Here is a 26380-nt window from a genome sequence, read left to right as displayed (position 1 = left end):
TTTTCCTTTACCTTACTGTATCTTTGTTTTATTCACAGAGGAAAACTCCCACTTATGCCCCTCCCAGCTGCCACATAAAAACTCTCTTTGAAGTGGGAATAAAGTCACAATAAGTTTATTGTTAAAGTAAATTAGCACTGAATGAGAACACAGTGTATCTTTATAAGCCAATACGTTTTTGGAGAATGAGCCATTAAATTCCAGTAGTTTGGCTCCTGTTTGTGGTTCACTGCCGGCTTGTGTGAGTGCCTGATAAGAATCAGTGGGAGAATGAACTGACCATCTCCTGCAAACAAAACATTTTTTGACCTCTCCGTCTGCAAAATACAGAGCCTTTAGAGTTCTGTTTCCTTTCATTGCAGGCTGCATCTGCAGATGATTGGAAACATACCTATAAGTCCCAGGATGTTCAGATAGAAAGCCTTGGAAGTTCAGTTCTACATCAAACCCTTTGAAGTTCATTCCCATCTCTGCAAATGACTGATGGAAATGACTGATCATCTGAAACTTGTTAAGAATGTAATCCATTAACTCCCTAGTGACTTTTGGATCAGGCTCTCGCAGTGGGCTCTCCTCAAATAAGGGACATTCATTTTCCATCTCAGTTTTTCTCCATTATTGATTGGTAGGAATATGAAATGGGACAAAATTTAAAATAAATTTTCTTTTCCTACAGTAATTTACATAGCCTTTAAATGGCAGCCTGGCATAAAGAGATTCCTAAAATAGGACAAAAATAACAACAACAAAAAGATTGTGAGCTTGAAAATTCCAGAGAAAGTTGACATCTTTTAAACATAGGCTGGATTGCAGTGCTAGTTTACTCATCCAGTTATTTTCTGGATCCTGGGGCTCATCCTAATCTTGAATGTGGTAGCAAGCTTTCCTGAGCAGGGGACAGAGGGAGCATGGAATGCAATTGCTAGCTCCATGCTTTCTGGCCCAGGCTCCACTTGTTTTGGCATGTCTTTAGATTGTGCTTTCAGAGCACTCAGCAGAGCTGGGTATTAAAATCTCCTTACCACAGGACATTCCTATATATCCCAACTTCCCCGTGATCTTTGCTGGAGACTTGAACAAATTCTCACTGCCTGCTGTCCCTGGCTCAGGAGTGAGCAGTGGAGGGAATTTGCTGACCTGGCTTAACATACTGGTATGCAAAAAGCAATGCCAGGATCTGGTCAGCATGGCAGCATCTTAAAATGGCCCTGTATGCATCTGCAGTGAAAGCTTAGGAAAAAAAATACAACTTTACTACTTCTCTTTCCATGGGCTGTTTAAAGCTGGCACAAGAAAAACTGGAGAGTTTGTCTTTTTTATTGGTTTGGACTCTGAACTCTTTACATGTGCACATGTGTCTCTTGGTAGGGCTGTTACAGGGTGGGAGAAACCTGGCTTTGCCTATCAGGCCTCTGGTTGCTGTGGAAGAACAGCTTTCCGATTTTTTTAGTTTTACCTGAGGTGGCACTTTGGAGATGGTATGAACACAGAGTCCTCTTAAAATCATTTGGTAAATTTACAGTCTACACTAGGATACATTGGTCTTGATGGATGAAAAAACCCAAACCTCATCAGACTATTTATGTCTTAAGAAAACAAACCTTCTGAAGTGAAATATTGACTTGCTGTGAGCAGTGTTGAAGCCAATGCCTAGAGATGATAATGTGAGTCTTCCTCTGGGCTAGGAAAGCATCAGCCCACTTGGTGTGTTGGAGCAAGGGTCCAGTACTCCAGGCTTGGAATCCAGGACTGGCCAGAGTGAGCTGGTTTTTCTTGGACTGTGACAGTTTCTTAGGGCTGCAGTAGCCCACGGTAACTGGCAGACACTGCTGCAGCCCTGAGGTTGCTCTAGTTAGCACTGGGAGATCCATGCAGTGAAATATTTCATGCTGTAGGAACTAAAGTGCTAAATGCACTTCACTCCACTTGGGAGCACAAGGCCAAGTAAAGCATTAACACCAGAGTTAAGACAAACTAATTCAGGAATAACTAATACTGTTGACTTTGCTTGCACAAAATGTCACTTTCTTTGAGCTTTTATTTTCTCTCCCAAGAGCAGGTTTAAGGGCAAACACAAATATTAGTCATCTTTCTCCTATTAATTATTGTTAAAGATTTAAAGGATCATAGACTTTGAAGTTAATGCCCCATTCAATGTGGGAAAAGGCAAAGCTGTACATCCCCAGTGGTGTTGTTCTTTCTGGCTGGCTGGTTGATCACAGACTGACTGTCCCGCCTTGCGACATCGGCGGCACAGGGTGCTAGTCTGGAGCACTTCTTGGGAGAAGAAGAGGGTTTCAGGTGGACAGAGTGAGTGAGCAGAGCTGTAGGTGTGCAGCACACGTAGGGGAATGAAAGCAGCACAGCCCTGCTCCTAAATCCTGGTGTGCCAAGGCCTGCTTTCCTGCCCTTGTGCAAGATTTTATCTTTGCTTATCCTGTACAGTATCTCTTTCATGTCATATATACAAAAGGACTTCTGAACTCCTGGATTAACTTTGGAATAAAATTTTGGATTCTTTCAAACGTGGCTGGTTTCCATGCCCTGCCCCACTCTCAAAGTGATTCTGTCCAAATGGCATTGCAGGACTCCTGGACTCACATTTGTCAGTTCCAGGACAGATTTCTTAGCTTTACAAAAGTGAAGATGTTTCATAACCCTCTGCCCACTTCCTTGGATAAAGATGAACAGATCTATTCCTTTCTGAGAAATCTCTTCTCTTGCCTGTGGTGTTGACTTTTATCAGCCCTGCACAGATATTACGAGGGATGGAGTTTGGACTCCCATTTGGAGCTATTAATGGGGATGTGCTAACAAGATTTTAGGAAGATTTGAAGAATGGAACAGCTTTTATGAACTTAGGATATTTGTAATACAACATTGAATTTAAACCTATGAAAAGACAAACAACTTGGCTAAAAAAATTGATTCTTTTTACCTAATCAGTTTTATTTTCAACAAATGCAATTTTGAAGCAATGAAAGACAGATATTTGGATCAAATTCAATTAATAGTTTTGGCTAGAAGTGTTGAAATATTTTGTATTATATCCATAGCTATATCTGTATGAAAAAAAACATGCTCTGTACTTCTCAAAGCATTTCAGTTTGGGGCAAAGTAGAGATGGAGGTTTTTTCTATACTGGCAATTCAAGCTTAAAAACTCATAAATGGATGTATCTTTTCCTGCTGTCTAAAGAAAAAGGATAGAATATTTTGATTTTTTTTTCTCTTAAACCTAGGTGATTTTTCTCAGAGGGTTGAAAATGAAAACGTTGCATCAGAAGCAGATCTTCTTAAGAGTCTTCCTATTCATCGTAAAATTTGGTTTTTTTAGTATTGCTGCTGAGCCACTGAAAGCAGCTCTATTTGTAGTAAAAGATAGGGAAATTACTGCCTAGAAGTGGGATTTGTTCCACATTGCCTCCATGCTCTGATTACCACTTTCCAAGGCATTCTAGATGTCTGATGCTCTACCTGCCTGGACTGGATTGAACATCATAAAAAAGAAAGGTAAGGACTCACTCTGTAGCCTGGCCTTCCTTTCTAGTACATGGGTGTCTATAATGCAAGTCTTTCCCCTTACTGAAAAGGTCGGTAAAAAAACCCAAAAACCCCCAATTCAAAATAAAACCCCCTCCTCACATTTGTGCAGTTTGAATGGATATCCACAACTCTGTTGTGTGCAGCAATATTTGTAAAAATGGAACAGCACTTCTCACTCATTTCTGAACTCATCTGCCTCTTCTGTGACAGTGACAGGCTCAGAAATGACTGCTGATTACAATAGGTGGAAATAATGAATACAGAGGGACTGGGAGGAAAATTGCATTGCAATCTGCCATCCATCCTGGAAAGCAGAGGGGAGATGATGCTGTACGAGCATGTCCTCTGTACATGCTGTTTGAGGGCAAAAGGGGAGCTGGACTCTCCCAGGCGTCGATGCTGAGCTTTAGCACCTTTCAGAAATCAGCTCTTGAAGCAAACGAGGGAAGGTGGTGAAGGCAGCACTGGTTGCCCAGCAGGGCCCAGGGCAGCAGGACAGCATCACCTGGCAGTGGGCAGGTTGAGGCAGCACTGGAGAGAACCACTTGGCACCGGGCAGGTGGAGCAGACAGCGGGAGTGCAGCACCATGTGCTCCACGGCTTGGCATTAATGAGACACCTATTGGAATTCTGCACACTCTTTAAAGACCTTCTGTGCGGAAAATCGTTACGTTTACCCTAATCCTTTGCAAGTGAAAAAGCAAACTGGAATCTTCCCCGCTGTACTTATTTGTGGACTTCCTAGGAAGCTTTTGGAGCTGTGCAAGTCACTTTGTGTTCTGGAAGGAGGTGCTGAGAGGTAGACAGCTGCTGCAAGCAATCCACTCTCTGCAGAGTCTGGTGCACAAGGTGGGGAGGGTTCAGCATTAAGGTCTGTTATTTGACTTGACAGTCAGAGTTGAGTTTTTCCAAGCAGTTTTCCTCTGTGTGTGCACACTCTGAAAAGCACTGTTGCTGTATATGCAGAAGAGAGCTAACCACGGATGGAAGCATGCAGTGGAGAACAGCACTTAGAAATGCAGGCTCCCAAGATTTGGGCTCTATTTTGAAGAATCTTAAATATCGGGCATGCTGAGCTCTACCCAAAAGACTGGGTATAGGATTAGCAGTTAAGAAGTAGACTGAGCCATTCCAGGCTGTGTTTAGAAGTGCTTTTTCCTAGACCAGCTTAAAAGCTGCTGGCTTCCTCAGTGGCAGTAACTTGCAGTCTGTGGAAGTAGGCTCTGTGTTAGGAGCACTGTGTTATCTAGCTTATGATGCATCTGGACTGGTGGGAAGGGTTCACCTGGGGGGCCTTATTGTTTTCTTCCCAAGGGACATCCACTGCACATATGCTTTTGTAGTAAATGGCTGCTCTCCTGCCCTAATCCTTTGCCTGCACTGCCATTTTATGATCATAGCCCTGATCTACAACCCCTGATGGTTCAAATTTGAAACTCTGGCTCAGCAGCAGGATAATTTAAGTGCTGTTCCTGGAGCCCTGCCCCAGAGAGCTGACCCTTGCTGAGGCAGAACTAGGAGCTCCTGACTTAACGTGAACTTCAGTGGTTTGCAGCACCACAGGAAGTGACCTTGCACCCTCAGCCTTGGCACCTCTTTCTTAGACCTGCCTAGAGTGAAGGATGGGGAAGACAGCAAAATCAGAAAGGCAGAGGAACTATTCTTTTGTTGGGGGCTGGGATGCCCTACTACTTACTGTAGCTGAGAACAAACATAGCATCCTCTGTAGTACCAGAGCCAGGAGGCAGCAAGAGAAATGTATAATCTTGTGCCTGGTGTGGTAGGGGGAGGGGAAAATGTCTTTTAAAGTGTAATAACACCTAGGTTTTATAATCCTGCCCAGCTCAGGCTTGACAATTCTTCCGATAGCCCAAATACTATAAATTTAGTTGAAGATAACAGAACAGATGGGCAAAACATATGGTTTGTAGGTAGTGTGTGGTGGTTGATATTTGTGGTACATTAGGGGAATTTATTTTATTCTCTCTCTTTCCTAGTATAACTTTTTTGATACTTTCTTGAGTTCTTTGTGCCTTTAGGTGAGCTTGGGGCTTTGCAAATGTCTTACAACTTAGCTTTGTTCAACCAAATTATCTGTTGCTTTGTAAATCTTCTTTAGAGAGTTTATTGTCTGTACTCGTTAACTTCAAGCTCTAGTTTGAGCCAGTAGAAGCTGGATCACTTAGAGACCAATCACTTCTTCCATCTGTCCCATTAATATTTGTGGAGAACTTGAATGGACAAATGATACAGTATTGAGACTGCCCTTAGCTTGGCTGCTTTCTCAGCCCTCACTGTGTGCACTGGATGCTGAGAGTTTGCCATGGATGCAGAGTGTGACTGCATGGGCTGCCTAGGAGAGTGTGACCAGCTGGGCAGAGGCCACATTCCTGCCAGTGCTGGCCTTTCCCTTCTCCCCACACAGCTCCCCACCAGCTCTGTCTGCAGAAGGGGACACCTCAAGCAGTGTGTGCTGCTGCCAGCAGCATGGATGGCTTCCCTTCTGGTTTTGTTTAGAGAAAGCCTGCCTGTTCTGCAGGGGACTGCTGGAAAAGCACCAGAATATTAACCCCCTGATTTACCTGCCAATCTCCTCCTCAGCAAATCTGAGTGTTATGCCAGAGCTAGATACAAATACTGAGCTTTTCATATTATGTTAGACCTAGGCAAGTCAGGTTATCTTCAGTGCACAAATATGCAAATGATTCAAGTGTTTGCTTATGGAAATCTGAGAAAAGCTGAGTAAGAGTGAGTCATGGTTACAGCACAGATTTACATTTAAGGGAAAGGAATGTCAGAGAAATGTAGAGGACACAGTATATTTGCCCATAACTTTATGATGGTTGAGAAGAGCCCTTTTTTCTTTTGCAAAAGACATTTGAAATCTGGTCTTCCTGTGTGGCCACAGTTTGAAAGCAAGGTGCATGTTTTTGCCATACTGAATGAACAGGATGAAGTCCAGCTTCTAATAAAGGATGAGATCAGACTTGAACCAAACTCAGCTTCAACTGTTAGAATTTTCTGTCCCTGAATCTTATCTAAGTGCTGTGAGTTTTGAGACAGGATGCTGACCCACCCACAAGTATCTGCCTTGTTTTTTGAGTGTACTCTTGTGATGTAGGGACAGTGTCTTAGACCAGAGCTTCTGAATACATTTAAGCCTTTGTTTGTAATCCACTGATCCACCTTGGCTCATCACCTACATGCCTGCCTTCCTGCAAGCCCAGAAACTGCAAGTATCTGTACTCCCTCTCACACTCAGTAACAAAATCCCCTGCAGTAGTATTCTCCATTTATTGCTGACCTAATGTATTCCCCTTTAGTGAATCTATCTGAAAACCATTATAGGTTTTTGACCTCAGTTTAAGCCAAGGCTCTTCCCTATTATCTCAGACTCCTTAAAGCAGCCTGGTGGTGCATGATCTGTCATTAGAGATGTGGGGTCTGTGGGCACCCCGATCAAATTAATAAGGTAAATATTTTCTGGTTTGCAAATACTGTAAATATGCTGCCCTGTGCCATAGATGACATGAAGTTCATGGCATGAAGTTTATCCTGATCAGAAAGCCAAATATGCCATGGGGAATCAGATGAAGCTGAGAGTTTAGATCAGTTTAACTGAGCCAGGCTTGGATTGATGTCCATGCTGCTGAGAGCAGGATACTGAATAGCTGTGTTTTTATTCAAACTGTGGAAAATTTAGCAGAAGATTACTACTTTAGCTGTCTGGAAAGATGCACTGCAAATTAATGGAAACTAAGGGTGTAATCCTGCAACACATTTGGCATTCCTATAATCAGTGCATGCTTGATGCATAAATCTGCTCCAGCCAATGGGGTCAGTTCTGGGCTCCCATTGACAAGGATGGGTTTCAGGACTGGCTTGTGGAATCGACTCACTGATGTGAATTTGTATTTCAGGAGCAGTGGTCAGCTTCCAGCTGGCAGAAGGTCAGTATGAGTTGTCACTGAATGCACAGCTCATGGGCTAAGGGAAATTGTAGGAGAAGGATTATCTTGGCAATGCAATTTGGGCCTTCCCAAATTTTAGGATTATTGCAATATGCACATGCTGATCAATGAAGATCCTTAACTCTGGCATCTCCCCCTTGAGGTCGGACTTTAAAATTACAAAATTCTGAGAATCAAAGGAAACTCCAGAACCTCACTGAAGACCCAAAGCTGCAGTTGCTTGTACAGGCTTGTGACTCCCATGTTAGCTGAGTGCATTATGGCCATCTGGGCAACCTAGAAAACGAGGGAGTAAAGTAGTGGAGAAGGAGTTTTGCATTAGTACCTGTTGATACCAGAGTGAGCAGAACTGGGATCCAGAACTTGAAAAGGTGAAGGCTAAATAATGGGCCTAATACTAGTGGAGGATGAATGTTGTGCCATGTTGTTTAGTCCATCTCTGAAGGTCTATGGAGAGATGCTGTGACTGGGGACAGGATAACTGTCCCTGGGGAGCTCTACAGATTGGTCGTGTTCTGTTGATTGACTGGAGAACACTTCTACTCCAACACCCAGCCTTTGTAAAATCATGATGTGTTTACAATGTCACTTTTCAAACCTAGAATACATTCCTAGGAAGGGATTCCTGCATGGGTCAGAATTATAAAAGAATTGTTACTGAGTTTCTGATGGTATTTTATGTATATATGTATTGAAATGTTTCTTTTGGAAGGTTGCAGGAAGCATAACTATTCCCTTGGTCTTTAAGTGAGGTGTTTTTTCAGCTGTAATTGTGTCTTTTATTCTTAAACTTACCCTTATAATTAAAAGGGTATGACAGACTTCTGCATTCCTAAATGCTGACCCATTTAAGGTGATTGGTTGTTCCTGATGTATTTTTTCCTTCCACTTCTCTTCCTTGAGTTCTTAGTTCCCAGGTAGCCAAAATTATCTGTTTGCTAGCAATAGCTTTTCCACCCCCCCTGCCCCACCTAGTTAGAGGTTCAGCAATGCAGCACTTTAAAATTAGCCAGAACCTGGTTTTCCTTGGGTTGACACTGACTGTGTGCCTGTAGCTCCAGCAGGGAGGACAGAATCAGTCTCAATCTATAAACATTAGTTCTCTGAAATATTTGGCTGTGACTACTTTTAATCTTAATGCTGAAATTTCCTTTGCAGGACCATGAAAAATGTATTTTACATCTGATAGGGCATTTAATGAATCTTTGGTTTACTCAGAGTTTCAATAAACGTGTCTTGCTGAAAACTTTATAGACAGGCTCTTTGGCAAGGGAATGGGACAGAGCAGAGCTGCAGCCTTTAAAGGCCTGAGGCTGGAATCACCATTGCACCACATCTGGCTGAGGGGGGGTGGATGCCTGCAGTGCAGCAAGGTGCCAAATGCCATCCTGATCCTGAAGCAATTTTCATCTGCGGTGCACTGGTGTGAGTGACTGCACGTAGCCTGTGCACACTTTTCTGGGTGGCAGAGAAAATTGCAACTGAGAAGAGAGATACCAGCACCGAGGAAACAAAGAGGAGGAAGAATGAATGCTTGTTGGCATTGCTGTGGGGAAACAAATAAATCATTAGTAACAAAAACTGCAGTGAGAGAGGATTTAGCTATTGGCTTCATAGACAGCTGTGGCTCTCAGAGCCCTTTACTCTGGTGAGTGTTTAGTAGCAGAAGCACCCAGGGCTGCAGCTGTCCCTGGTGTCCCCAGTGTGCCTTTGCTGAGTTCACCCCTCCCTGAAATCTTTCATGCAGCTGCTACCTCACAGAGCTGAAGACTTGTAGGCCAGTTTGCTTCTTCCTTTCCTTGGATGTGGTGGCTGTGATTAGCTAATAAAGGGGCTCCATTGTGAGGGAAATGTGAGCTAGTGAATGGAAGGAACATGTTGACTTTCAATTCCATAGCACTTATAATGTGTTCAAGACCAAAAATGTCATTTGTTACTAAAGGCTTGTGATTTTGCTGTTCTTGGTATTGTTGCAAAAGCAGTCTAATTATGTCTCTATTTGGACTTATATTGCTTGTACACAGGCATCTCTTTCCTGTCCTTTTAAAACAGGAAAGGCCAGGAGAATCTGGTAGCAGTGAGGCTGTCTCTGTCTCTGCAGCACATGGGGCAGCCTGTGCTCCCCACAGATATCCTGCCAGCAATGCCATTCCCCCCATATTAGCAAGCATGTGTGACTGGCCCAAGGCAAGGATTGGCCTTGTTTACTGTCAGACCTGTCTTGGCTTATTTTAGCCCGCAAATTATTTTCTTCTCACCATAAATTTACCCTATAGCTTGAATTCAGGCAACAAAAGGTGAATGGGGAAAGGGCATTCAAGAAAGAGAGGAGAAAGGTGTGGGGAACATGGTGTTGATGGCTAGCACTCAGAGTGAATGGAAACTAGGTGAACAAAGTAAATCATCAGTATCTGGCTGATGCAGAATTTAGGGCATTTAATTTAATGTTTGGAGAAGGATCCCAGGTTGGGCACAGGGTAAACTCATTGAGGCTGTCTTTAGGTTCTCATTGTATTAGCACCAGGAGCCACAGTTCTGCTGTTACTGGATTTAAAAGTGAATCTAAACTGGGTGTTTCTGTTCACCTTGAGTAAAATGAAGGCGTAATAAATAGGTCAATAAAATCTGTCTTTGTGAGGAAGTAAAACAGCCCCTTTGTGTATGTACATGCCAACGCCCAGAGCACCCTTGTAAAACAGAAGCGGCAACTCTTCTCCCAGTCCCTTCCTGGTGCGAATGTGACAGTGGGTGCAATCTGCACCAGGCCTTTCTGCTCCTGCAGAGCACCAGGAGAGGTAAAACAAAGAGGCAAACATGCTTGAAAATGAAGAGGCAGCAGGGGCTTGGCATCTGTTTTGAGAAAGGAGGAAGTATGAGTAAATACTTGAGGGGAACAACTGTTTTACTCTTTTCAGGGGCCCAGTCTATTGGGTTTTGCTGAGGCCAGAAGGATGAAACCTTGTGTTTATCATTAGGACTAGGTACACATGGTTCCATGGATTTTGTACTTTTACAGCTGCTCTAGAATAATTTAAGAGGAGAAAGTAATCCTTTATGGTCCTTGATTATCAGGTTACAGTTTATTAGAGATATAAGTGCCAGCAATTTAAATGACTCTGTATTAGATTGTCCTTGAAAAAGCAAAATTTCTAACTAAAAGGACAGTGAACTTTTTATGAAACAATAATGCCATTTTAGATGGAACAAGTACTGTATATTTTTACATTTTAAATCATTGAGTACTTCTAAGCAAAGTGCATTGTGTATCTGTGCATTGTTTATCTTCCTTCTTTATGAACAAAAATATTTTATTGCTAGCTATTATGAACTCCACAATCTCTATGCAGAGATTATAAAGGACTAAATACAGGGCACTATCAATAATCTTAGTTAAGGTTTCAATTCTATTACCTTACTACACTGATAGCATTCACCATGGATTGAATGACAGTCAAAAGCCTGCTACAAGAATAACTGGACAACATTTACCTGTATGAAGAATTATTCTACAGAGCCATACGTCACACTGATTTCTGAAAGCATGGCTGCTCTTTATATTGCAGTTTGCTGCTGCCATTTCACCGTGCAAATGATTGTAAAGCTGGAGGGTTACAGAAGGACGCTTGTGTGGAGCTGTATTGAGTGCTGGCTGCAGTGGCTTGTCTGTGCTTGATTGTCTTCCAGATCTCTGGGGTTGTGCTCCACCTGTGCCAAAGAGTGTGTCGTCTAGTGGTTCCCATCCTTTCTGGAGCCAAGCCTCATGTTCGAACCCTGGCAGTGTCCCATGCTTCCTTGGATTGAGCTCCAACTGGATCATGGCTTGGAGTCCTGGTTTGCTGCTTGCGCATGTACGCGTGCACCTGCTTTTCGATGTGAAGTGTTAGCAAGTACAGTTTGGTGTGCTATGCAAAATCTGTTGGAGCAGGTTGCCCACCTGAAGTCAGTTTCTTAAATGTACGGCAACCGCATTTCTGCTGGGATTTCTGGAAACCTTGCTGTAGTTTAAAAAGGAGAAATAGTACTGTTTCCAGCTCTTTAGACTCATAACTAGACTGCTTTTTGAACTCATTTTTTCCCTTTAGGCTGGTTATTGGACAGGTTTGTGAACTGCCCCCTCTATACTGTGACTCCATTCATGAATATATGGGGCGTACTTCAGAACAGTCTGGGGCTTCTGTACTCTTACTACTGTCCTCAGAGGTGTTCTGGTGGAACACTCTGTCCCTCAGATCCCCGAGCAGGGAGAAGGCTTTGTCTTGTCAGCAGCTGCAGCATGAGGTGTTAGTTGTAGGCCTGCCTCTAGAAGGCAAGGTTGAACTCTGGTTTCTGGATGGTACTGAGGGGAAGCTGTGATGTGTAGCTGGGCTTCTAGCAGAATATTGCAATTCTAAGGTCCCACTTCTATTCTAACGTTCAAAGGAGTGTAGACGTTATTGCCATGCAAATCATGAATATCTGGATTTCCTTCACACTTGCTTTATTAGCATTGTTTTTCTGTGCCAAATTCTAGCTTGAGTTGAAACCATGCTGCAGAAAGGCAAATTGTCTTGTTTGCTTTAGCCCAAAAGAGTACACAAAGCAGTGGAGCTCTCCAAACCCACATCAAAGATGAACTTACTCTCCATTGCTCCCATCACATCTATCAAAAAGGGTAAGCATTTGCCACTGCATGGAGAGATACTTCTTGCTAATGTAGCAAATTACTTTTCCCCTTCTTGCTTGGAGAAGACATTTGAAAATTAAACCTGTGTGGTCTGGGCAAAATGCAGAACAAACCTGAGTGGCAAACAGCTTAATGGAGAATATCAGAGCAAAAGGATGTAAGAGAGAAAATAAATGTTTTGAAGTTACTATCTTCAAATCTGCAATGAAAGAGGACCAGCTCAAGAGGGAACTTTCTCTGCTGCTGCTTACTGTACCTGTGAAGGAGCAAAGTGAGGAGGCCTTCTAAGTACTGCAGAAAGCAGGAATTTGTTTTGCCTAAAATCTGTCCCACTCAATTACTGTTGGGCTGAAAACTGGGCTTTGCTCAGTTTGTACAGCTCTAGCCTCAGGCTCCTGTAAATCACTTTGATCTACATGGATCCCTGAGGATCTCTTAGCTTGTGAGTTGGGCTCCTCAGCCTGTTCCATGAGATGGGCAATCGTGCCTTACTGACAGGGGTCTGGCTGCCCCTTCTGACAGCAGCAGTCTGGTTCACACTCATAATCATAGCTCCTGGTACTTCTCTGAAAAGTGGCTTTCCAACAGTGCAACTACAATTAACTGTGCACTGTAAATGCCATAGACAAAGACAAATTATCTATTTAAATTTAAAGAAAATATATTATTACTTTAAAAACAAGCATTTTCTTTCTAAAATCATCACCCCAGCTAAGGTCTATGGCATTTCTGCAAACGATGACCAGCTGGGGTTAATAGCCATTCATTGTACCAGAGGTTATAATTTCTCAGCAGGGTTTTTAATTTTTTTTTCTCTCAGAAATTTCCTGTCTTTAGGTCTGTGTTGCCTAAATGATACTGATCCTCAAATGTCAGTTAGCATACAGGAGTGCTCCTCTGGCTTACTCAGTATTTTCTGCAAGCAGACTGGGAAGCTTTCTGTTAGTTTTGTTTCTCATAGAAAATACACTTTTCACTACATATGCTGGCCTCTGTCTGGGAAATGTTGACTTCAGGGGTTTTTGGTTTAAAGCTTGTTGGCATTTTTTGTTTATTTTTAGTTACCTTAAAGCTTAGAGCCAAAAGTTTATATTTGTTTTCTGTGTGGGAAATAATAGTTATTTTGTAGGTTTCCTGCCTCACATTTTTTCACCAGGAATATATTATATAGTAAAAATGCATGGGGAAAAGGGAGATTAGCAAACCTCAGTGTTTTCTGCAGAGATATAGTCAATTTTTCTGTAGCTGAAATGTGTATTCTCTATGGCTGGACTATTTTTTCTGCTGGACCTTCCTTTGGGGGAACATGACGTTTTCTTGGGCCCAAGTGATCTCTTGGTGTCCCTTGGGACTTCAGGTCTTCAGTCCATGTATCCAAAACCCTGGGTTCCTTGTCCCTTCACAAACAGCTTCTACCACCAGCAGCTTTCCTCCACTAGTGATGTGCTACAGGGTTTTATGGGAAACTCAGGTAAGCCAAGCAGGCAAATGAGTTCTTTGGCTCCTGAAGCAGCTCATGGCTTGAACTGTTTTAACTGTTTTGTAATGGAACAGTTTTGCTTTTCTGAATAGAGGAATTTTGATGCCAATTATTCCACAGGTGTTTTCTGTAGGCCAACTTGCAAAAAAAAAGAGTGATTTCTGTATGCCAATTTAGCAACACACATTATGAGCACTGTCATTTTTCTTAGGATTAAGACTGTGCTTTTCAGTTAAGGGAAGAGCCCAGGTTTACATGATGGAGTATTTGTGGTTTAGCTTCCTGCTTCCACTGCTGAGGATTTACAGTACTGCAAATCTAGACTAACATCATGTAAATCCATAGTAATGTAACTCTATTTATTTCCCTCCATGGAGCTGTCCAGGTTTATACCAGTGAGAATAAGAACAGTACTTGGCCCTTTAATATCTATCTCCAGATAATAAAAGTCATATGAGGGTTTCACTAAATATTTGGCAAACCTACTAAAACAAGCCCAACAAACTATGCAGGACGTAGATTAATTTCCTCCACCAAGCATCTGGGTTCAGCATTATAATTAGCAGCAGATCTAGTGATATGCCAAACAAAGATGTTTATGTCAAATAGCTATTTCTGAGAAGGAAAAAAAAAAGGCAGAGAGAAAGGGGAGCTTAAATTAATTGAATGTCATTAAATGAGTCCACATTGCTAGCCTGAGTGATAAGCAGTTACTGCCAGAGGTGTTTACAGATGGCAGCTAGCAAAATTTTCAGTTACATTATTCAGTTTGGTTCATGACTGTATAGGCATTGCAGGGGCGTGGGGGACTTTAACCTCTCTTCACTTTCTTACCTCTCCTAATGGCTGCTTTTCCCACTTGAAATTTGTTTTGATCTCTTGACATGTGAATCACACTTGTTCACTTGGATTCACTTACACTTTAAATCAGCTCTGCGTGCTGAGTGCACCTCACGTGGGTGACAGGCAGTGCTTAGAAAAGTTGGCATGGAAGCTTCCTCAACACGTAGCCAAAGCAGGCATATGCACAGCCCAGTGAAGTTTCTGCACCTCCTGAACTGCCACAGCAATGCTGTACATAAGAGGAGAACAAAGTTCCTGTTGGTATTTTGAAACCTCTAAGTCCCAGTTGCTGAGTGAAACCTGGGGAGGGGAAAAGAATGACTTATTCAGACCTTCAATGAGGTCTGAACTGAGCTCTGCTTCTAGAAAGAGCTACAGGTCTCTCTGTGGACTTGATAAAGGAAGCGCTGATCTTCCTGAGATTAGGCAGTCACTCTGTAACAACAGCAGAACTGCAAAGAGCTTGGGTAATGTGAAGGAATTCTATGGATTCCTAGAATGACTGAATGAAATCACTGTCCAAAATGATCAAGAGTGGTCCAAAGACAGATTTGGCAACTCTTCTAGACTGTTTTACCACAAAATGACCTTGGGTTTTTAGCTGTGTCACGATAATGTTTGAGCCTTCAGTTTGTGTGTGAGGGCTGTACTCCGCCAGTGGCAAAGGATGCTTTCCCTCATTTATAATCTGGAGATATTAGACATCATAAAAAGTTCAATATACCAGTGTGATGATAATTTATCTGTTGTCTGCTCTGAAAACTTCCCAGCTAGCATTCAGGGATTATTTGTCAGGCAGTAATTAGAATGATGCATTTTAAATCTTCTGAAACAGTGCCAGGAAGAGAATTGCTTTCTGTTTTGAGCAGTGTTAGTAGTGCAGCTGGAAGTGCTGCCTAATGAAAATACTTTTAAACATCTCTTGGTCTGTGTTTGGTCACAACTTGCCCAAGGAACACAGGCAATCTCTTATGTTCATCTTGCTAGGTTGAAAAGAATTATTTAACAAGTGGTCAGTGCTGAAGTGGGAAGCACATAGGGAAGAGTCCACATTTTAATGCCACTGAAGTGAACTGCAAGGAAATCAAAATGGTACCAAAGAACCAAATACTCAAAATATTCAGAGAGATTTGTAATTCTGCCTGATCGTCAGGGTGGATCACATTCCCCTGCAGCCAGTGTGACCTCCAAAGACACCCAGTGGAATTGAGACCCAGGTCTGGATCCTAATTTAGAGGACAGCCATACTGATCAGGATGTTTCTCATCAGAACTTTAGTGCAGCATATTAAAAAAAAGGAGATCTATTATTTTATATCTGAGATTTCTAATATCAATGCAGAGATATGACCAGAAGATTGGTTGATTTATCTGGATTCAAACTCTGGCAGAATAAGGATGAAAATTAAATATTAAATTTTGAAAAAAAGCTTTAAAAGGTAGATTCCATAATATTGTTTACTTAACCTTTCATAAGGAGCTCTAGTCATTTGTGATCAAAACTGTTATGTCTACAATGAAAGAAATATTTACTTCATTTGTTTATAATCTACACCCAGGAGTAAAAGCTCTGGTCAGGTCATGCTTCTGTGACTGGGGCATTAAGTTACACTAAAGCCAGACTCTAGCAATATTATCTCCTGCTCAGGCTTCACAGTAGTAGTAGTCTATTAATGCTGGGATTTAGAGAAAGTTGATGAATGAACATATTCCTACATGTTCTCTTTCCTGCCCAAATTAGTGAGACAAACACTTGGTAAAGTAGAATATAAATAAATTAATAAATTTAAAATATTCAGATGTTATCTTTTGGTCTTTTCTCAGAGTGAAAGTCAAATTTATGTGTGATTGTGTTCTCCACTAGACTAATGTTGAGATTTCTGCCTTTCCAATAATCAGTTTTTGGGAACATTGTAAAGGTTTGTCACACATCCTTTATACTGAATGCCACATCCTCAGCTAATGTAAACTAGCACAGCAAAGCCAATTTATGCTCATTTACTGCAACCCTGGGCAAGACTGAAGAAGATTAAGAGGAAGTCATTGTCCTATAGAGTAGAACCAAACATATGCACATTGGAAATGGCTTCAATTTTTAGCCCAGTTTTGTTGTTCTACTCTGGAGTCTGTGTGCATGGGTGTCTCCAAAGGTGAGGATCCATGTGCTGCACTGTGAAACTTGCTGTCACTAGGAAGCATTTGCAGGATAAATCCATCTGCACTCACTCTTTGGCTCTTGATCTGGAGCTGGCACACTGTTTAGATTCTTAAATGTGGCTCCTGCCCTAACACTGAAATCTTTCTTGGGGATACACTTCCTACTTTCACTTTGAGTTATGTGATCTCTGTATCTAAAATTGTTTCTTGCTTTTCCACTTCTTTCCAAGCAGTTCCACAAAAATCCTGCTGGAATCACAGTGAGGATGCCCACAGGTCTTTTGCCCTCAAGCTATGGGAAAGAAGCAGCAGGCACTGCTAGGGCCAAGGCTGCTGCTGGCTGTTGATGAATGAAGGTCCTCTCTCACTGCCTGCTCCTGCCCTGATGGGTTTCATTCTCCCATCTTGGCAGTGCCCTCAGCTTGCAGCTTCTCAGAGGCCAGTGCTACCTGCTGGGGTGAGGTGTGGCAGCTCAGATGTGTCTCATCGGGACCCTGACAAGCAACAGCATTGCTGGAAGATCAGTGGTGTTCATCCCTGTGCTCAGAGAGAGACCATCTTGTGTCTTTGAAAGGTAAAGGGGAGAGGTGGCTCCTCTTTGTCTTTCTTCTACTGGGCAAGATGAGTCCCAGTTTGGTAGCTGGAATGCAACTTCATACCTTATGCTTTTTTTTCTTTATTCTCATTTTCTCTCTGTAGTGCAAAAATAGTATCAGTAACACATTTATATCCTCCAGGAAAGGTAACATGTGGACAATGTTGCAAAACTCCAGGTGGGAGCTGTGGCTGTCATACAGAAATGACATATGTACAAGTTACCAAATATACACAGAAGCTTTGGAGGAGAAAGGTGTGATTTCAGAGAATATTATTTCATGATTCCTGAGAAAAATGGGAAACCAGGTTCATTGCCCCTCATGGGAGTTTCAATGGTACTGAATTACTTAACAGTTAGCTCTAGAAGTCCTTATGTGAGGTGAAGGATACCTTGATTATGTCTTCCCTTAGTAGATGTGCATATTGCACTGTATCTAGGTACAAGTGGAGATTAGGTTTAGTGGTAGCACAGGAGAAAGGCAAGACTGTCTTGAGAGAACTTGCTGTGCTCCCAGTCCCTGGGATAGCTCTGAGCCAGTTCCTGCCCTGCAGAAGTGCTTCTTCTGATCCAAGAGCCACCATCTCCTGCCTGTGTGGCTCAGCCCTGCTGGCTGCTGAGCCTCCTAGTCCCCGTGAACTCTTGCCTTCAATACGTGATGCAAGAGTGGCATGGAATGACCAGGGCTGGAGCGGCACAATACATCACTCTAGCACACCTGGCCTTTCACTAGCTGTGTGATCTCTTTTTGCTGCAGAGTTTCCTTGCAGGCAGGGACAGCTGCATGAGATGACGAGGAGCTTGTCTTTCTAGTGCTGCTTCCCTGCAGAGCTCCTGTGGCAGCCAAGAGCCTGCAAAGCCTACACACAAGGAGCCTTGTCTCCTTCTCTACAGCTCTGAGCATATGCCTTGGCAGTGCCTTAGTTTGGGGACAAAGCCAAAGGTGCATTTGGGTCAGGACAGGGCAACTTGTACCTCAGTTTATTGACAAGTTACTTGTGTGCAGAATTATACATGGGAGAATTGGCTGCTCAGCAGGTTGCTCTGAACACTCTCCATTGCTCCTAAGACATTTGACAGGCTTGCCCTAAAGCCCCTAAAGAATGCCATCTCCTTTCCTGGTTCCTGACAAGCCATGGCTATGGGGTTGGGCAGACCTGTGTATGCTTACCTGCTGATTGACAATCGGGGAATTCTGGAGCTGGACTGATGAGGAAATGCAAATGCTTTTGTGAAAAGCTTTTTTATTTCTTGTGGAAAAATTTTAATGAAAGCGTTTTAGATGGATAGAAAATCCTAAGTATTTTTAAAAATTCACAGCCAAAATGTTTCATCCTAAACCAGAAATATTCCCATTGGAGTCAGTGTCTGTTTTCTTTATGGGAATTGTAGCTACATTCCCATTGTTTTACATGCTTAGGACACTGTAATTGTCCTGTACCGTCTCTGACGAACTGCAGCCAGGGATTCTAGCAGTGATAAGCTCCTCTTTTTCACAGGCAGAGTTCTATGATGAAGCATGAAATATGGGCAGATAACCCACGGAGGAGGTGGGATATCCTCCAAATCCCAGTACTGATATGGTGCTGCTGCTCTGGTATGAATAAAAAAAAAAATCTTCCTTATTTTTTCTTCCTTGCCCACCCTCCACCAATCTGGAAAAAATCCATTTCAAGAAAAAAAAATCAAAATATTCTCCAGAAGAGAAGAAAGCAGTTGATAAGGAGGAAACATAATAATTATACGGAGCCAGTTATACAAGATTGTCCATCTGTTGGCTCTTGTTCCGTCAATGGCTCCCTGGTAGTGTCCATCATTTGTCTGTCATTCAACAGAGTAACCCCCACTTTCATGAGACGTGGCAGTGAATTTCAGGCTCACAGCAGGAACTGGTGTGTCTTCACTTCAGTGGGAACAGGGCCCAGCCCTGAGCTCGTCCCACTCAGCCAGATACTCTCCAAAAGTTGTGATCTTTTCAGCACAGATTTTGGCTTCTTTCAGCTCATTCTGCATATACACATTGAAGCATAAGCTAGCTCCTTAAATAAAAATCAAAGCAAAGCACTTGACTTCAGAAGAATAGGAGACCCAAAAGGAAAAAAAAAAAGAAAAAAAAGAGAAAGAAAGAAAAAAGGCCACTTAGGTAGTGGGCTGAGCAGATGCCGTAGGTTGTTATAGCAACTTGAGTTCTAAAAACAGGAGAGAATACCCACATGCTGCCACATCTACTGAAGAACCCACACTCCAGATTTCAAAATCCAGGCATTGAGGAAACACTTATTTCCTAGTATTAAAAAAACCAACAAAAAACAAAAAGACCCCCACCAAAACACCAAAAAACCCAACAAAAAACCCAAGCACAAAACAATCACCTCCCGCCCCCAAACCGACGAGAAATCAACCAAACGAGCTGACTAAAAAACAATGTGTAAATCATCCTCAGAAAAATCTATACATTATCCTGTGAAAGAGAAGAGCTCTTTTAGATGCTTTGGAAATGCTTATGGCATCATTTGTTATGATATTTAAAGCAGTGTGTGTGCGTGCCTGTGTGCCTGCGTGTGATGTGGATTTCAGCTCTCAAAGAGAACTTGAAAGCTTTCCAGCAAAAACGTAAGCATTCTGACAAAGATTTTTGTGGAGGGAATAACTGTCAGCAGCAGATACCAAGGTGACAGTGAGCAGTTGTAACATCAAACCTAAAACACCAGTTTTGTATACTTGTATGAGAAATAATGACTCCTCAGACAGTGCTTGTCTGTCAGTGCAGGAAAAAAGCACTGATCAGCAGTAAATCTAAGAGATAAAGCTTCAGACAGGTACAATGGAAAGTTTTCATGGTAAAATATCAAGTTATATATGAAAATATGTAAATCAGACACCATGTTACTATGGCCTGGAGAGGCAAATAGGTGTCTTTTGACTCAGCTGAGCACTGGACCAGACCTCCTGCTTGCACATGAAATATTGCTTGATTTGAGATCTTTATCTGTTTGAATTTTATCTGAGTAATTTGTGTGGGAATATAACAGCCTGAGATGCTCCTCTGGAAAAGGCAGGGAACTTGAAATGCCACATTTGGTTATTATTTCTTAATTTTATGTTGTGGGGGTTTTTTGTGTCAGACTATTTGCGCTAAAAGTCATCTGTGAATTCGTGCCTTGGGTAACCCATCCTCCAGCTGACTTTACACTGAAAGCAGCTCATGGCATCATGCTGAGATCAAAGCCAGGGCTTGAACAAAGCTGGCTGCTGGAATGGGGCAAAGAGAGAATGGACTGTCCTTGACACACAGAGACCAACATCTGAACAGGTAGGAGCTTTTCCAACAGAAAGGCAGTAGAAAGACAGGACAGAACCATGAGTCTCTACTCTGTCGAGACAGCAGCAGCTCCACTCCAGGCTGGCTGGTGGCCCAAGGATGGCATCCCTGGGGCATTTGTGTGTGTGCTCTTGCCCCCAGCTGGTGTGGCCTGAGAGCCTGAGGAGCAAATCTCAGCAGCTGCCCCAGGGCTGCCTTCCCTTCTCCCAGGCTGCATAGGAGGGTTTTGAGGGCAGATTAGTCAAGACAAAAGGTATGAGTTGCCCAGGCATGGCAGGAAGGAAGCTCTTATGTGTGTGCTGACACAAACCTGCAAAGGGGTGAATCCTTGCTTGTCTGCAAAAGGAGGCAGTAACTCTTACAGGAGGCACAAAAGTTACTCCTGAAGGTCTTTTGAACTTTTCTCTCCTATCTTACTCTTTCCTAGAGGTGTAATTTTCAGTAGAAGCTAGCTCAGGCCAGCTGTTTTCTGTAGTCATCTTCCAAAAATAGTGTATCTGGTCAGAATGTTTCTTCTTTTTCCCTTTAATTCAAATATGTCTGGAAGATATTGCCCAAACATATATCCAGTAGTAATAATATGTAACAATACAACTTCAGACAGAAAAGAGTATGGAAGCTGTTAAACCCAGAGGCAAATATTTTCTGAGTTATGGGTGTCAGAAAACTGAGTTATAGGTAGAATGTGAATGGTTTTGCAATCTTCATAGCAGGTGTTAAAACCATTATGCTAAAATAATTATTTATTTGTCTTGAAAGTGTAACCTCAGATTTTTAAAGCTAGCCTGGAAGAAGTATAGAGGAATATATTTTCATCTGTGAATAAATTGAGCAGGAGTTTCTGGGGATAGGGCGTGAAGGAGAGTTAGTAGGGTTAGTAAAGGGAGGAGGTCTGGTTTTAAAAATTATAATTAAAAAAACAGCAACAGAAAAATCAAATTACGTGTTGCGTTGTTTTTTGTTTGTTTGTTTGTTGGTAAATGTCCAACCACCAGTGGAGAGCAGTCCGAGGTACATGCTCAGGCACAGATAAACCTCTGGTATGTTGTGGAGCAGCTGTTAGATTTAAATCTGATAGATTTGAGAAGAAATAGCCTTTAAGAAAGATTTCTTCCAACAAACTGGCATGAGTACTGTGTCAGACATGATAAAGTTACTGTGTGAGATAACTCACGGCTTTTGCAAAGTCGATGAGTGGAAACTACCATGTAGTGCTTGCTCTCGTATTACATAATGGATTTGTCAGAGAAGTTTTCCTTAGTGGTCTGTGACACTGGAAGTGAAACACCAGGGGTTCAAACAGAGCAGAAGAAACACAGGTTCATGGTTACACAAACCCAGCACAGCACAAGAAGGTGTCAGCAGCCACACTTCAAGGAGCGAGGACAGGTGCTGGGCAAAGGAGCTGTGCCCTCTCAGGCATGGTTGGGTCTCAGCAGAGCACCCTTTTTTGGGGACACAGGGTCCCAGGGCCTCAGATGGGGAGGTGCCCCTCTGCCCCTGGCCTGTGCTGTGCTGCAGTGGAAATTGCTGCGGGTGCCTGAGCAGCAGCTCTGCTGTCTGTAGCACAGGAGCCCCCGTAGCCAAGTGTAAATGCTCTGGCAGTGGAGATCTAAGCAGTGCCAAGTGGGGAGCTGCAAATTCCTCTCTCAAATTGTGTTTCCCAAATGGACCTTATGGAAACCAATTGAAGTTTCATTCTGGGAAAGACAAAGTAGACCAAAGAGTGCTCATGCAAAGGCAATTTTCTCTTCTGCTGGATAGAACCTCATCATTTTTTGATGAACAACCCATAGTTTCCCTCTCAAGATTTCTGTTAGGCAGTCTTATTAGGGCTGAAGAATAACATGGAGAAAAAAGGCTATGTTTAAAAGCCAAAGAGGTTTGTACTCCTGTTTCACCTCTAGTGAAGGCAAGAAGATTTAATTGCTGAGTTTCAACTAGCAAGTGGGATGTAGTCTTCATTCTTCTGTTGGGTGATGGAGTGGGGAAGGAATAAAAGACCAGATTTTGTCCTTGAGCTTACTGAAAACCCTTATGAGCCTTCTTTGAAAATAATTCCTGGCACAATCAGCTTTAAACCTAAGTTTGACTTTTTTTTTCCTCTCCCTATACCAAACATGATTAGAACATAGTATGGATTAATTGCTCTGCCAAATGTCATTCCTATAAATCAAATCTGTTTTCTGACATATGAGTGAGTGTCTGAATACTCCAAAGCCATTAAAAATATCTGCATAATTTTAAAACCTGCTAAATGTTGTTGTTTTCTCTCTCTCTCTCTTTTCATTCTTGGTACAGTATGGTATTTTACTCTGATGATGAGAAGTTGAATGGCAAGTTTCAGTCAAATGCTTTTTTTTTTTTTTTTTTTGCGATCCAATCCTAAAATCTTGACAATGGCACTTACAGTGGAAATGCCACCAACTGTAAATTTACACACGGACAAAACTTGGCATTCCTTGTCAGCTCTTCTTCAAGCATAACTTATGGGATCCCTGCCCACATTCTCTCTGCAGGAACTGGTGTTATCCCACTACTGAAGTATTCATGTGTTAGCACCCCAGGTGTAGAACAGTGTGCGGGACCAAGTCTCCAGCACTTATCCTCCTAGTAGTAGAAGCAAAAAAAAAAACCAAACAAAACTATTTCAAGAGGCCACTAGGTCTGCTAAGATAATGTGAATGGCCTAAAAGAATCATCATTTTCCAGTTGATTGTGGCTTCATTGAAAAGATCAAGAGCAATTAAAGCAGTGCAAGAGAGAGTGATCCAGCAAAGGGTGGTGGGTGGAGTGGAACTGGTTTTGTAGCATCGCTGGTCTTGGGCAAGAGGTTTTACCTTTCTTTTCTATTCCCATAGCTTGTGTTGTTTAATCTGTGTATTTAGGCTGTGAACTGTGTAGCTGAAACTATTCTGTACTACACAAGAAACACATGTATATGGTTTCTGGGGTAATAACAAAAGGGCTGTTTCTATGGAATACATATAAAGGGACCCACTGAATTTTGAGAGCTTCTGGTGAAAAATGGTTGCGTAAGTGCAAAAGTACAAAGTAGTTTTTGTTTTTAGTTTTTATTTTGTTTTTAGCATTATTACTAATTTCCATATGAGTGATCTAAAACATTCGGGTCTGGGCTTATGTAGCCACTAAACCAGAGTTCACGCTATGGGTAGATGGAGCAGGCAGAGGACGTAATAACCCATATAAAATCTGGCTGTTGCTCAGTGAACTGCACAGTGTTATGACTCTCCTTCCACCTCTGAGATGCTCCCAGGACGCTGGGGAGGATGTGCTGGGGGCTGTCACCCGGCCCCTTCTCTCTGAGAGTTAGGTAGAGGCCAGAAAACAGGCTGCTAGGTGTTCTTGTCATAGGTACAAGAGATATTATCAACCTGAATATGAGCTCAGGAAAGGTGAGGGATTTGGCCTGGAAATGACAATGCAAACCACATGTAAAATTGGTCCTGCTGAATAATTTTTCCTCTCAGCCTATCCTGTGGAGAAGCCGTGGGACACAGCTTACCCTGAAGCCTTCAGTAGCACAATCCAACACCTCCTGGGTGGAAGTCAAAGGCCAAAAGCCTCTTTGTGCTTCCTTCATTTGTCCTGCCCACACAGCCTGAGCAAGGCAATAGAAGATTTGAGAAAGGCTTTATTAGCATCAACTGTCAAAACCACTTGCATTTGTAACTCAGCAGTGTATTTTCCTCATTATCATGCCTTGTTTTATACAGCATATTCTTCCCACATCTTTTCAGTTCAAACTCCTGGCAATAGCCTGGGAAACCAAAGCAGGTAGAATAACTTTTTAAGCAAATTCCTCTTTTGTTGAAGTTGTCCAATCAAAGATAATCAAGACAGAAAATAATGTTTTTATTAGCTTTTTGTCTCTTACTCCCAGCATCTAGAATCAGTACAGAAGATAAGTTTCAACCTGAAGCAAAAGCAAATGTTTTCTGGCCCTCTGCATAAGCAGCTCTGGAGCTATATGTATTTGGGGGGGAGGGGGTTAGAGAAAAAAAAATCAACTTGATAAGAAAGGAATTGTGCTAAGTTGTACTAATATTTTACTTCTGCGTGGAGTGAACCATATCCCCGCGGTAGGGTTTTGACACACCAAAATAGGCAGAATACTCTGATACTTATCCTGTTAACACCTGTGAATTTTTAAATTAACTGCTAACGAGCTGGCTGGAGCCTGATAGGAGTTAGGCACGTTTGGAGCTCGGCCTGGCGATGCATGTTTATCTTCCTGAGGTAAGACCTTTTGCCTTAATCTGGAAATGTCTTTTATTTCGGTTGGTTTGTGTACTTTTGTGTATTTATTGTATAACCTGGATGCCGGTAGTGTCTCTTTGGGAAAAAGAGGAGAAGTAGTGGGTCTTTATGCTCTGGAGGAGGTAGAATAACCTGGAAGTCTGTACTGTATTTGAGGAGAAACTGTAGGATAACAGCTTTACACGTGTGGTGTGAAAAGGAGTCCTTTTGCAGGAAAAAACAGAGGTAGTTATTTGTACATAGAAGTGGTTAATGTAGTAGGAGGTTGAGTTTTGCATAGAGTAGATGCAAGCTGGGTTTTTTGCTGCCTTCTTACAGCCATTATTCTGTGTGTCTGCAGAAGAGATGGAGCTGTGCATGAGACATCTTGGTTGATCCCTGCGAGGGTCACACCTGCTTCTTATGTCGTGGTGCTCTAGGCAAGTGAAGCAGAAAAAAGCTTTTTTTGTGTGCTGGATAGGACAAGTGGATGTGTTATTCTGTTTATTTTTAAGCTATCTAGCACTAATTTGCCTGGGACAGGTGCTCTGCTGGGATGAGGGAACCCTTTTGAGGCTCACCAGGAGAACACAACTTCGGGGAGTTCCTATGCAGTGCCTGTCCTCTGGCTTTCCTCTGCTGGACACATACAGACAAGGACAAGGAAGTGTAGTGCTCTCTAATGGCAGAACTTGGCTAAGAGCCAGTTGTAATTTAAATTCCTCCACAAACTACTGTAGATGAGCTTATTTTTTGCAAGTCCCTATCAGAACCAAGAAATGGCTCAACAAAACCTGGATGCTTTAATATTAAAATTTATTTGCCCTTTAAATATGGGAAGACCTGGTAGAGGCAAGGCTGGCTTGCTGCTCTTGGCCAAGTGCCTGTGATGCTCTTCCCAGACTCTAGAATGTAAGTGATGGGGACTCTGGAAGAAGGATATTCAGCACCAAATATAGCGGTAATAGATAGACTTGAACCTGGAAAAGTCTTTGAATGTGGAGTGGATGAAATTGGCAACAGTTCTGGCTTCATAGGGTCGCCACATCCCAAGAGGAAGATACATGTTTGGAAAGGTATAAACAAGTCAAGGTGGGGGCAAACATAAGATATCAGCTGGAATTGGGGTGTAGGTGTAAAATAAAATGTTTGAGCCAGTCTTTGGCAATTTCTTCTTTGTCTTGTCTTATTTTTGCTGGTATTTCTTGGGGCAATATACTTTAAAGAAACAAACCAAACCAACCTCTACATTTGTAACTCAGAACTGTTCGGTGAGAAAATATATAGCCAAGTATCATTCCTGCAATGCACTGTTTATACTAGTTTTGGGGACTGCACAGTGTAAAGCAGCCAGTAAATTAGTATGTCATCTGGTTGCTATGAGCTTATTATGGGTTACAAATAAATTTTTTTTTTTTTTTTTCCTCCTAAGCTGCTCAGTCAGCTTCATATGTTTCTTCTGTTTGCTGTTGCGTTCACTGGGACAGTGCCTTTTGTACAGGTGGCGAGGTCAGCAGAGACAGAGGGGCGGTAACTTTGCTGTGC

The sequence above is a fragment of the Passer montanus genome, unplaced genomic scaffold, assembly GCF_014805655.1.
Source record: "Passer montanus isolate IOZ18808 unplaced genomic scaffold, ASM1480565v1 scaffold1, whole genome shotgun sequence".
In the NCBI taxonomy this organism is placed as follows: domain Eukaryota; kingdom Metazoa; phylum Chordata; class Aves; order Passeriformes; family Passeridae; genus Passer; species Passer montanus.
Note: the sequence above shows the minus strand (reverse complement) of the source record.